Here is a 13,826-nt window from a genome sequence, read left to right on the forward strand (position 1 = left end):
GTCTGAGGCTAAGAGGCAAAGAAGGAAGGCCCATAGCCAGGGAGACAGACCAGGGACAGACTGCACTTGCTCCCGGTGTGGAAGGGATTGTCACTCCCGGATTGGCCTTTTCAGCCACACTAGACGCTGTGCCAGAACTACCTTTCAGAGCGCGATACCATAGTCTTTCGAGACTGAAGGTTGCCAATACAAGATACAAATTAATCTGTGGAACTCCTTGCCACAGGATGTGGTGATGGCATCTGGCCTAGATGCCTTTAAAAGGGGATTAGACAGTTTTCTAGAAGAAAAATTCATCACAGATTACAGGCTGTGATGGGTTTGTGTAACCACCTGGTTTAGAAATAGGCTCCCTTAGAAGGCCAGGTGCAAGAGAGTGGTAACAGGATGCAGGTCTCTTGTTGTCTTGTGTGCTCCCAGAGGCATCTGGTGGGCCTCTCTGAGATACAGGAAGTCACTGGCATCGCTAGGGGGGTGTGGGGGGTGCGGGCCACACCTGGTGACATGCCGGGGGCTGACGCGCCCTGGGGGAGGACATGCTAAAATTGCGGGGATAGGAGTTACCGTGTTATGCCATATACCGTTGGATGCGGAATGGCCAGCGGAGTGCAATGCAAAGAACAGAATTGAAATTGCTCCTTTCATTCAAAAGATATGGCCGAAAAAATGCATGGAGCCCTATGGAAAGTGAAAGTCAGCCGTAACGTGTGTTTGCTCGCGAATAGGCACACTTGTCATAGTCCACTGGAAAGGGCAGGCTGAGAGGAATCCAATGACACCAGAATGGTCCCAATCGAATGAATGCACCCCCTAAAAAACACCCAAGAAGCTCTCCCCCAGCTGGAGTCTGAGCCTGAAACGAAGCCACGTGGAACAGGATTGGCTCCCCCTTATTTAATTATTTTTTTTAAAATTTAATTATTTATAATTATTTATTTTAATTGCTTGATGATGTCACTTCTGGCCATGACATCACTTCCAATGGGTCCTGGACAGATTGTCATTCTGAAAAGTGGGTCCCAGTGCTAAAGGTTTGAGAACTGCTGCAATAAGTTGTTAGTAAGTTCATGGGTGTGTGTGTGTGTGTGTGTGTGTGTGTGTGTGTGTGTGTGTGTGTGTGACTCTACAAGTTTTCAAAATCACTAAAATCAGAATTTGGAGGAATAATACCATCATGTGGTATCAATGCGTATCATGCGATTGATCAATATCAATCAATGCGTAATTTCATGCAGAATTCAATGAAACAATCCACATTGAAATATCTGTGTTCTAACAAAAGGTACAGCCAAAAAACTGGTGGGGGCGGGGCAATGGTACATCACCATGCCCACCTGGGGCATTGCCCTGCCCACTGCATGGGGTGATGTGCAGGCCTCCTGCACCGGGTGATGCAAATTCTAGTGACGCCACTGCAGGAAGCTGGACTAGCTGGGCCTTTGGCCCGATCCAGCAGAGCTCTTCTTATGTTCTTTTGTTGATTGATTCTTTTGTTCACTCTCTTCCACTCTCTCCTTTCTGTTCTGTCTCCTTGACCACCTCCTCTTATGCCCCTGGCCCCCCTCAACTGTTCCTGGTAGCACAACCTCACCTTTCTAGTTTGGCATGTTCTCCTTGGTGAATGAGGGCGCAATCCTAACCAGGTCTACTCAGGTCTTACTTCTAAGTCCTATTGTGTTCAATGGGTCTTACTTCCAGGCAACTGTTACCCTGCACATGCCTGATCTCATCTGATCTCGGAAGCTAAGCAGGGTCAGGCCTGGTTAGTACTTGGATGGGAGACCACCTCGGAATACCGGGTGCTGTAGGCTTATACCATGATCTCGGAAGCTAAGCAGGGTCAGGCCAGGTTAGTACTTGGATGGGAGACCGCCTGGGAATACTGGGTGCTGTAGGCTTATACCATAGTCTTTCCAGACTGAAGGTTGCCAACCATACTTCCAGGAAAGTGAGGTTAGTATTGCAGTCTGAATCACACCTCGGAAGTCCTTGTTCTGGCTTCAGTACCTGGGCCATCCCACCCCACCAGGTGAACCTAAATTGCTCTTAGTCAGGGAATGGCATCTTGCAATACAGGGGTTGTGATGGTCTTTGCTGTTTTACTTATTTCAAATGATATTTTTATTGTAAAATTGTGATCTTACTTGGGGTTGTAGACTGTACTGCTTTTTTCTACAGAAATGAGTATACCAGGGGTGTCAAACATAAGACCCTGAGGAGGGATGCAGCCCTTGGAAGCTTTTTATCTGACCCTCAGGCTCTCCACTACTGAGCAGTGCCGAGGTGTTACTGCATGAAAATTGGGCTGTCCCATATCTCGAAATATGATCGAGATTTGCATACTTTCTCTTTTGTCATTTCCAGCTAATAAGTTCCTAAGTGAGAAAAAAGTGTTTATTTTTGACCTGTTTAATGACAGGTCAAAAATCCCTGGGGGCTGGGGATAAGAATAGGCCCCCAGTTTGGCTGTACTTGTTGTAAGAGGCGACTAAACAGCCACCGGGTAGATGGGACTTGTTAGCCTGGGAAGGCAGCTCATCTGAGAGAAGGAAAACTCTGATTCCAAACCTCCACTGCCTTGTGGCTACATCCAGTTATGGAAGAGGCTTCAGGAGTCAACCTCGAGGCAAAATCCGGAGCCGGAGTCCCTGAGGCAGTTCATGGCTGAACACAGTCACGTTCTGGCAACTCCTGCAACGCCGCTGGAACCAACCGTATTGGCCTCTGCCTTTCCACTGGACCATTTCAGCGACATGGAGGGGGGATTTGCTGCATGGGTAACAGCCTATCCTCCATACCTACTTTACCCAGGCTTCGCGCACTGGAGATGACACTCTGTTCCAGAACCACCATTCAGAGCGTGACACCATAGTCTTCCGAGACTGAAGGATGCCAACAAGATAATGACATCACTTCTGGCCCTCTGCAGGCATGATGAATGCTATTCAACCCTCTATGTGAAACAAGTTTGACACCCCTGGAGTATACATTTTAAACATTGTCCATTATTGTCTTGGTAAGTTTGGGTGCAATCCCCAGTCACACGACCTGTTTACCAGAAGAGCACTCTGTGTCTCTTACAGTGCAATCCTGTGCAAAGCCCACTCAAAAGTAAATCCTATGAAGTTCACCGGGAGTTACCTAGGAGCAGGTTCCAGTGAACTCAGTGGACCTCATAGGTATCCATGCCTTGGATTCGGCTGTCAGAGCTTCAGACCAAGCGAAAACTCATTGAAATGTCGCGGTCATTTGGCGTCTCCCAGATAAAGCATTTTTCAAGAGACAGGCCAGAATTAGCCTGGAATTATATATTCCATGTCTCCAACGAACATTAATTTCCTCCCATGGAAGGCATTGTCACCCCATGCAGAAAATGGAAACCGTGTTCCGTTTCGTCTCCCGGAATTCCTGACTCGAGAAAAAGCAACAGGATTGCCACCCACTCTCTGTCGTCTGGCGGATGAAATAAAATATTGGGTCTTTCCAAACATAATATTATCATTCCAAGCATAATATTATCAAATAGTGCCCGAGATTGTTTCAACAGCTCTTAAAAGTGAACTCACCTGGCACCCCCCATCTGTTCCGATAAAAACAACATTGTGCATTATTTAAAAATAGGAAAGCGATTATATGCTTATGACGAAAGTTAATCCGCGGCATCGCTGTGTTAACCTTTCTCCGGCGTGAATATCAATGGCCCACTCGTACTTCAGAAGAAAGGAAGAAATGAGGGTCTGTTTAATTCCCTGCATTGTTTCTTTGCCCTGGACAAAACCATTCCCAACAGGAACCACTCTCTCCCGAGTTAACAATTTTTATTTTAAAGTATCCTGTTTTTCAGCAGCAGAAGTCTTTGCGATATTGTGGCAAAACAATGGCGTGATTTGCCTCCAGGACAAATTGCACCCAAAATTCAACAGCTTATTCAAAATATGTGGGTGGGGGGAGGACAAGGTGGGATGTCACGTAACTATATCCACATACTATACCTTGTAATAATCTGATTTCTCTTAATGGGATTCAGACCACATGTGACAGCCCAGTTTGGTACACATTGACTGGGAAGTTACAGCGCAGCCCTATGTATGTTTACTCAGAAGTAAGACTCGCTGTATTCAGTGGCGCTTACTCAGAGGAAGTGAGCATAGGATTGCAGCCCTAGTCCTCCTATGTTCAGCAGGGTGGCTTACCTCGCATATGGGTGTGTGGGACTGTAGCAATTCACAGGATATTCCACTGAACTCAATGGGACTTAGGGCCCAATCCTATCCAACTTTCCAGCACCGATGCGGCTGTGCCAATGAGATGTGTGCTGCGGGGGGGGGGGGGCAGTCAGAGAGGCCTCCTCAAGGTAAGAGAATGTTTGTTCCCTTACCTTGGGGCTGCACTGCAGCTTCATTGGCACTGAAAAGTTGGATAGGATTGGGCCCTTACTTGAGTTTGAACTAGTACGTTGGCAACCTTCAGTCTCAAAAGGCTATGGTATCGCGCTCTGAAAGGTGGTTCTGGAACAGCGGCTAGTGTGGCTGAAAAGGCCAATTCGGGAGTGACAATCCATTCCACACTGGGAGCAAGTGCAGTCTGTCCCTGGTCTGTCTCCCTGGCTATGGGCCTTTCTTCTTTGCCTCTTTGCCTCAGTCTGTTGGCCAAGTGTCTCTTCAAACTGGGAAAGGCCACGCTGCACATCCTGCCTCCAAGTGGGCCGCTCAGAGGCCAGGGTTTCCCACCTGTTGAGGTCCACTCCTAAGGCCTTCAGATCCCTCTTGCAGATATCCTTGTATTGCAGCTGTGGTCTACCTGTATTGCAGCTGTGGTCTCGTGCTTTCCTTGCACGAGTTCTCCATAGAGGAGATCCTTTGGGATCCGGCCATCATCCATTCTCACGACATGACCAAGCCAACACAGGCATCTCTGTTTCAGCAGTGCATACATGCTAGGGATTCCAGCACATTCCAGGACTGTGTTGTTTGGAACTTTGTCCTGCCAGGTGATACCGAGAATGCGTTGGAGGCAGCGCGTGTGGAAAGTGTTCCGTTTCCTCTCCTGTTGTGAGCGAAGAGTCCATGACTCGCTGCAGTACAGAAGTGTACTCAGGACACAAGCTCTGTAGACCTGGATCTTGGTATGTTCCGTCAGCTTCTTGTTGGACCAGACTCTCTTTGTGAGTCTGGAAAACGTGGTAGCTTCTTTACCGTGGTACTGCGTTTGTTTAGCTCGGTATCTAGACAAAGAGTGTCGGAGATCGTTGAGCCAAGGTACACAAAGTCATGGACAACCTCCAGTTCATGCACAGAGATTGTAATGCAGGGAGGTGAGTCCACATCCTGAACCATGACCTGTGTTTTCTTCAGGCTGATTGTCAGTCCAAAATCTTGGCAGGCCTTGCTAAAACGATCCAGGAGCTGCTGGAGATCTTTGGCAGAGTGGGTAGTGACAGCTGCATGTTTGAACTAGAGTGGAGCTAATATGAGCAATTTTTCCCATTTGAGACCTGCTGGACTCAAACTGGGGCACATACAACATTCAAGAACATTAGAACAGCCCCACTGGATCAGACCATAGGCCCATCTAGTCCTGCTTCCTGTATCTCACAGTGGCCCACCATAGTCAAGCCTCAAGCCTTCTCAAATGTTAGGACTTGCATCAGTGCTTGATGCGGAGATCAGCGGTTTGGGGGGATGACTTACTGGGGAGGCAGCAGTGGTAGTGAGGATCCTGCCCCTTCAATTCACTGCCTATTTCTTGCTGTTCAAAACCCATCTGTTCCAGCATTCTGTTCCGGCTAATCCACAGGCAGAAAATGAAAGCCAACTCTATACCCCCAACATTGCTGCCCTGCAACTTGTGTTCAGAGTTGCCTCTAATTTCCTGCATGAAGCAGGAGGTCGGACTAGATGACCTCCAAGACCACCTCCGACTCTTATGTTTCTAGAATTCCCCCTCACCTTAACAAAATCAGCCACATTCTCCCCCCAGTTTGCAGACTGTGAGCAAACTGGAGGGAGGTATTTTCAGGTCAGTTCTGCTCTGAGCTTTTTGAAAGAAATGTCCTGAAACTGAAAGAGGGAGCTGACCCTTCGTCGATGTTCTGGATACAGACTTCATTCCCCCCCCCCCCCCCCACTTTCACCTTGCTAGGATGTTTCAACACAGCAGGTGTGAAAACCTACCAAACCCCCCCCCCTTCCGTTTTGATTGGCGGCTTTCACCTCTCCGGATGCTACTTTGTTTCTTCCTGAAGAATTAATAGGGGTCATTTTTCTCTGTCGATCATACAGACTGACTAAGACCTTGTCATGTTATCTTGTCAGTTGACTCAGTGGTTGGTGGGTATCAAACTGACATATCCCATCCTTTCTGTCAGGGCTTGCTTCCAGGAAGCGCTGGAAAAATAGCCCTCCTCCCCCAGGATGTTATCCGCATTTCACATGTATAGTTACTTTTTTTCAAAAAATTCTCTTCACTGTATAAGTGGCTGACTCGAGATACAAGATCAGACAATGCCTTTTGTATACCATTGGAAGGCCTTCTGTCTTGTTGCCCCAAAGTGCAAAGCAAATTTAGCTTATGTATTCCACTTAGTTGTTGTCCCCCTAAAAAGGTACAGTCCCAACTAATTGAGTAAACATACATAGGATTGCACTGTAACTTCCCAGTCAATGCGTGTCAAATTGAGCATGCCACATGCTCAAGATTGCTGTCTGAATCCCATAGAACATAGCTATCTGTTAGGGATGTGTGCCAAAGCTTCCAGGGAAATGTTACTCATTTCATTGAAACTCTTTTGGCCTGTAGGGCTGGCCCAAGCCCTGCTCAACAAGTTGCTTTTCCACTTTGCATGGCGTTTGGTACTCCCCGTGGTGTCCAGTTGAGAGCACATGCAGGGCCCAATCCTATCCAACTTTCCAGCTCTGGTGCAGCCACAATGCAGCCCCGAGGTAAGGGAACAAATGTTCCCATACCTTGAGGAGACCTGTGTCTGCCTCCCCACCACAGGATGCAGTGCATGCCCCACTGGCACATCTGCACCTGCACTGGAAAATTGGATAGGACTAGGCCCATAGTCTCGCCAACCCTCCTTTAGTGCCACATCCTTTTTGTCCCTCCCAAGTGGTTTTTAAAAGACAGAGAGGAGGGGAAGTGTATGGAGAAGAGAAGAGTGGGGGCCTAGACTATCCCTTGGAAATCACTCTAGGCTCCTTCTCTGCTCTCCTGCTCCTTTCAGCCTTTTTCAGATTCCTGAAGTGGGAGTGGCAGCAGGAGGCAGAGGGATGAGAGAGGTGAAAAGGCAGAGTGGAATGGTCCAATTATCATACCTACCACGGGAAGTAACTAACATGATGTCATCACCAGTAACTTCCTGGTTGGGAAGCCAGGCACAAAGCAGCAAACGGTGGTTAGAGGCTCAGTGCCTCAGGGCAATATTTTATGAAATTGGATATTGAGTATTTTCTGTTGCAAACTCGCCTCCTGATATATACTCTTCTTGTTTGTTTATTTTTGGACTTCGTAGAATTTCATGTTAGCCAACAGTTACGTGATATTTACTGTACTTCACTGCTATAAATGTCCACTACTACAGGTGTGCCCCAGTATCCATGGAGGTTCCGTTCCACAGATACTAGGGATACCACCCTTCAGTCCTAACCAGGCTGAAAGTCTACACAGTATGTGCTTACTTGGGAGTAAATCCAATTGAACATAATGGAACTTATTATTATACTTTTATTATACTTTATTTTCACCCCGCCTTTCTCCCCGAAGGGACTCAAGGCAGCTCAACTTATGCTGAGTAAACCTAGTTAGGATTGCATTGTAAGACTCACTGGACACAATGGGACTTATTTCTGAGTAGACATGCTTAGAACTGAGTTGTTAGACTACCAAATATCTGCCAGTCTGTATAAGTTGGGATAGATCTGTGCACCTCAGTGATAGGGTTGCCAGATACAAAGGGGGACTGACTGCCTATAGCTTTGGCCATTTTACAGAAGAGGGAATTTGGGCAGGTGCAGCTTTTTAACCCCTTCCATGTTGAGCTGCACCTCCCCAAATTCCCTCTTCTATGCAATGATTAAAGGTATAGGCACTCTGTCCCCCTTTGTATCTGGTAACTCTACTCAGTGAAAAGGCTATGGTTTAGCTTGATTTCTTTAACCTAGGTTCACATTCTAGGTGGGGATTACAAGTGTCAGGTGTTTTCTGGCTGCAGAAGATATATGCATGCTCCTTATTTACTTATGATTATTAAAGATCATCTTAACGAGCAGGCTATCGATACTCAAAGCACACTCCTCTTTATCACTTTGTCAATAGAGAGGTCAATTCCATAGCTCCAAAGGGTGGCATGAAAAGAACAAATGGATCATATCTATGAGCAAAAACCTGCCTGTCTAATTTATAGCATACTTTGCCTTATTAACTTAGGGGTCTGCGTCCAAATATTAAAGAGCAACATTTCCCCCCCCCCTCCAAATTGTGTTCATTTCGCAGGCAAAGGAATCGGGCAAAAAGCATGGATTTGGGAGATGGTTTGTATGTGACTATGGGAGTCTGCAGCAATCAGACTCGATCCTGAGGCTGCAGTCCTATGCTTACCTGGGAGTAAGTCTCATGGAACTCAGTGGAGCTTAGTCCTGAGTAGGCATGGCTAGGACTGCACAGTAAATCAGATGTTGAGACAAGGGCTCTTCTCAAAGTGTGGGTCACCGCCCCCAGGGGAATTTGGAGCAGTTTGGAAAGTGGTCACAAAGCTCAGAGGAACTAAACATAAACTATTGTTATGCAAATAATAGCACAATCCTATCTTGTGCTGGAACAGGCAGGCCAGGAGGCCTGCACTGTATCTGGTGCATGATAGGGCTCCAAAGTGGCTCAGCTGAAGGTAAGGCAAAACTTTTCCCCTTACCCCTGGGTAAGCCACCGCAGCCCCTATTGGTCTCCTCAGACTTGTGCCACCTCCTGAGGAGGCCTGAGTCCAAGGAGAGCAGAGTAGCTTGAAGCTGCTCTGCGCTGCTCAGGAATGGGGGTTGGGATCCGGCATAACTGCCGAGTTCCAGCCCTGCCTTCTGCTCCCCTCCTGCCTATCCCTGGGACCGCCCTCCACCCACACTCCCCATGCCCCAGAACGCCTCTCACCCACCTTCTCCCTGCCTCTTCCCCGTCCACCCCAGAGCCTTGCATCGGCCAAGCTCGACTGACGCAAGGCTCCCTCCCCATGTCGGTGTGGAGACTGGATTCAGCCTCCGCGGGCCAGCGCACCTCTGTGTGCTGGCCCAGCCAACTCTCAAGGAGGCGCAAACATGCCTTATGGCATGATTGCAACCTTCCTGAGCCGGCACAAGGGACTTGCATCGGCCCCGGGCACTGTTAGGATTGTACCCTAAATTGCCCATCCACTGGTGTCTGTGGCGGCTGCACCTTGTCTGGTCACAGACAAGGTGACCACTCAAAAGAACAAGCCACTCAGTCTTCCATCCACCCATTTGAGGGTCCACGACTTGCTTCACCTCACCACCTGGCACCATTTTGTGCTTTCGACCCCAGTCCTGGAACATTTAGAATCTTTTTTTTTTTTTAATTGAACAAGGATGATTTATCTATATTGTTGTTGTTTTTCCCTGTATATGATGCATATTTTAGTCCTGTGAATCCCCAGCTGGGAGATTCCCTATCAATGAAACGAATTAAATGGGATCATGACAAAAATATATCCTGAACTAGAGAAGTCATTATGTGATGAAAGGCACATTAGATCTACGTACATTTCCACACATGGGAATGTAGAGCTCCCAGTCTGGTTTTGCCCGCTTCCCTTTCAGCAAAAACCACCATACATTTTGTGCATTTTGTCTGCTCACAAACACGGGACTTTTAGAGCCTGATAAGAATGCCATATAAAATCAAACATACCCTGAAGACGGAGATATTGTATTTCATAGCCTCCTATCGCCAGCCACCAATTCCTTGGCAAGGGGAAGGTGCCATTCGGTAATCTGCACCTTGTCTTCTGTTTACATTGGCTGAAAGTCTTAAGTTCTCTACATATTGAACTCCTTATAAATGATCCCCATTAGCTGGCGTGTTTAACTTCCTGATATTTGTCCTAGGATGTGATCGCAAAAGTCAAGAGAGTGGTTATTAATTCTTTTCAAAAAGGTAGCCTGGAGATTTCGATATCCATTTTGGTTTCATATCTCTTGGAACAGAGTCCTTAATCACTCGTACTAGTGGACTTTAATTATTTTCTCTACAATGCAACCTTGATTGAGGGTTGTAAAGATCTCCTCAAATGGACAACACGTTTGTTTGAACTTCCAGAGGGTTAGCTGTGTTCATCTGTTGAACCAAATGCAACAGAAGCTTGAAGCACCTCAGTGACAAACCAATTTATTTATTTTGGCACAGCCTTTTTGGGGCTGCAGTCCACTTCATTGAATGCAAAGATCATCATCCAATGGATTAAACTGTAGTTCACAAAAGTTTGTGCTAAAATAGGTTTGTTCAAACTATTTATTCTGGGCTGGTGTTCACAGCTCCTGTTCTGATTCAGGCTGAAGACAACTAAGGGCGCAATCCTAACCTAGGGTTAGGCCAGCGCAAGCCGTCTTGCCACAGCTCCTCCCTACTGGGCCTTGTGCCCGCTTAAGGCTGATTAGTTTCCCTTGTTAAACTCACAAGTGCGGCAAGCAAAAGTCAGAGTCAGGTCCCAGTCCAATAAATGCAGATTGCCAACTCACAGTCCAAAGTCAATATGCCGGGTCACAGTCCAAGTCCAAAGTCCATGTAGGCCAGGTCAGGTCAGGTCTCCTCTGGGTCAGGTAGCATCTCCCTCTGGGTCAGAGTAGCCTTTGGTCCTTCTAAAGCTGCCTTTTATCCTTGGATGTCTCATAATCCAAAATGCAGCTCAGCTGTGAGCTACCTTGTTAAGTCCAAATTAGGCTCAGCTGAGCTATCTCTTCAGTCCATGTCCATTCAAAGTCCCATCAAGGTCAAATGAAGCTCAGGTGTCCATCAGAGTCCCATTGGCCTTGATTGATTACAGCTGTGGAGCCAGCCCTGCCCTTCCCAGAGCTGTCAACCAGCTGTCAAAACATGGAATCGCTGTCAACACCACATCATCCACCTGATGATCTTCTGATCTTCCATTACACAAGCCCAGTCCAAGCTAGTGGTTAGGCCAGCGCTGACCCAGGAGGGTAGCAAACATGCCATAAAGCACATTGGTGCCTCCTTGGGAGTCAGCTGGGCCAGCTCAGGGAAGTGTGCTGGCCCGCGGAGTCTGCATCCAGCTTCTGCACAGACTTGGGGAGGGAGGGTTGCGTCAACTGAGCTCGACCAATGCAGGGGAGAGTGCGGAGGAAGCGGGAGGGAGGCATTCTGGGGCAGGGGGAGGGCGGGCGGAGCCGGGGCAGGTGGGCGGGTGGGGAGTGAGAGGTGGACCTGGAACCTGGTTCTTATGCCAGATCCCAACCCCATTCCCTGAGCAGCGTGGAGCAGTTTGAAGCCACTCTGTTCTTCTCAGACGTTTGCCACCTCCTGAGGTGGCATAAGTCCAAGGAAACTCTTTGGAACCGTGGTGGCAAACCCAGGGGTAAGGGGAAGAGTTTCCCCTTGCCTCTGGCTGAGCCACTCCTGGCCCCAATCTCACGCTGGATACAGCGCAGTCTTCTTGGCCTGCCTGTTCCGTCGCAAGGTAGGATTGTGCTGAACAAGGTGCTAGATTCAGATCCAGTTTCATGGGTCCCTGAAAAGCCTCTCTGAACTTGTTTTGGGATTTAAGTTCAGTTTAACTCCCTGGTTTATCATCATCATCAGCAACTGTTACCCTGCACATGCCCGATCTCATCTGATCTCGGAAGCTAAGCAGGGTCAGGCCTGGTTAGTACTTGGATGGGAGACTGCCTGAGAATACCAGGTGCTGTAGGCTTATATACCATAGTCTCTCGAGACTGAAGGTTGCCAACCATCTCATCCCATCATACTACTACTACTATGACTTCATCGCAGCCCGTGCTGGGCTGGTTACAGTCTGTAACTTGGGATCTAGCCAAGGTTCTGGGAAACACAGGGATATCCTCATAGGATTCTTGCTGTTCCAAGCAATACCGTTTTCTGGAACTGAGCTGGTGCTATTGTTATTGCTCTGGTGTCTCAGTCCACCAGCTGCTTCGACTGGGGTTTTTGGGGTGTTCAAACTCCACCCAAGAATTTTAGAACTGGTGAGATATCGATATTGCTGTTCATGTTTGACATTCCTAGGAACTTGGTTGGATGCAGCCATTCAACTATTATCAGATAGTTGGGTTAAGGTTCTTGGGTTTGTGAACCAGTGACAATAGGGGCGGTGGTTTTCTTTCCCCACAGATGCTATACTTCAGGGTCCAGCTCTTTATATTTTGTAGCCTTTTCCAGTTGTTTCTGCTTGATTTAGTTCCTGGAGTAGCCATACCAATCAGCATCACTTGTTTCTTCTCAACCACAGTTACATCTGACATGTTGTGTTCCAATTTATTAGTATTATTTTTGTTGTTGTTGTTGTTGTTGAATATTTATACACCGCTATTCAACAAGAAGTTGTTCACAAAGCAGTTTACAGAACAAACTAAGGGCACAATCCTAACCAGGTCTACTCGGAAGTACGTCCTATTGTGTTCAATGGGACTTACTCCCAGGAAAGTGAGGTTAGGATTGCAGCCTTAAATCAACAAATGGTTCCCTGTACCCTGAAGGGCTCACAATCTGAAAAAAAAAGATGCAGAAGAGATACCATCAACAGCCAATGGAAACCAGAGCCTTCTGGGTGAGGAGGGACAGTTGCTTTCCCCCTGCTAAATAGAAGAGGACACTACTTAGAAAGGTGCCCCCATTTAGTAGGGTTAGAGAACACTGTGTGTGGATATGGGTAGATAAACAAGGCTGGTCCTAGAAATGGAGCATGGCCGTCACACACAGGCTTCTGTAATGGTGCATCCCCCCATTCTACTTATTTGTCCATTCATTCCGATTGTATTCTCATTGTATGTGAATGTTTTCCCCGCCTGAGAAATTTCACAGTGGAGCTCCCAGGTGTGGCTCTGTGGTATCCACAGGATGCTGCGGCCCTTTGAGACAAACAAGCTATCAATTAATTATGGCAGTGTTTGAGGACCATCTAGGCATTCAGGTAAAGAGTGCAACTTTGCTCAGTGGGGAGAAAAGAGACACTCATGGGATGATGAATGTTTGCTCAGAAAGCATCAGAGTTAGAGTTAAATATTAAGCCAACTCCTCCTCCTCCCCTGTCCAAATGCAAATAACATCAAGGAATGGTGGGACGTTATCAAGTACTCCCGCATCAGCCCATCAAGACTTCACAAGGCCTTGGAAAGTCAATGTGATGGTCATGATAGTGTTGAACTTAGACCAGGGTTCAAATGCCTTCTTAGCCATGAAACTTACTGGGGGATCTTGGGCCAGTCACTGTCTCTCCGCATAATCTACTCCACAAGGTTGTTGTGAGGATAAAATGAGGAGGCTACATAAGCCATCCTGTGGATAAATTGTAATGCATTTAACCATTCATAGGGGAAATGAAAGGCTTATCCAAAAATATGTCTGTAGGTTAAGATATTCCTGCTGAGCTGTGAACTCTGGCCCTTTGTTTCAAACATGGAATGAGGGGACAAGTCCCTGCCCCACGTAGTTTACAATCTAGAAAGAAAGAGAACATAGGAAGAAAATGGAACCGGAGGAAAAATGGGGGCTTATTATGTTTATATATATCTGGGTTTGCTCTGAGGATATATTGGGGCTCCTCAAAGGTTTGCTCTGAGGATATACTG

At 47.3% G+C, this 13,826-nt stretch overlaps 1 protein-coding gene and 2 pseudogenes across 1 annotated transcript in view; all 3 read left to right on the forward strand.

The window, feature by feature from the left end:
- The window catches only part of PRDM16 (PR/SET domain 16), a 472,618-nt gene that overhangs the window by 258,051 nt on the left and 200,741 nt on the right, over nucleotides 1–13,826 (forward strand). The window lies entirely within an intron of this gene.
- On the forward strand, nucleotides 1,691–1,811 carry LOC136660817 (5S ribosomal RNA; annotated as a pseudogene).
- On the forward strand, nucleotides 11,813–11,932 carry LOC136660920 (5S ribosomal RNA; annotated as a pseudogene).

The sequence above is a fragment of the Tiliqua scincoides genome, chromosome 9 (assembly GCF_035046505.1).
Source record: "Tiliqua scincoides isolate rTilSci1 chromosome 9, rTilSci1.hap2, whole genome shotgun sequence".
Classification (NCBI taxonomy): Eukaryota; Metazoa; Chordata; class Lepidosauria; order Squamata; family Scincidae; genus Tiliqua; species Tiliqua scincoides.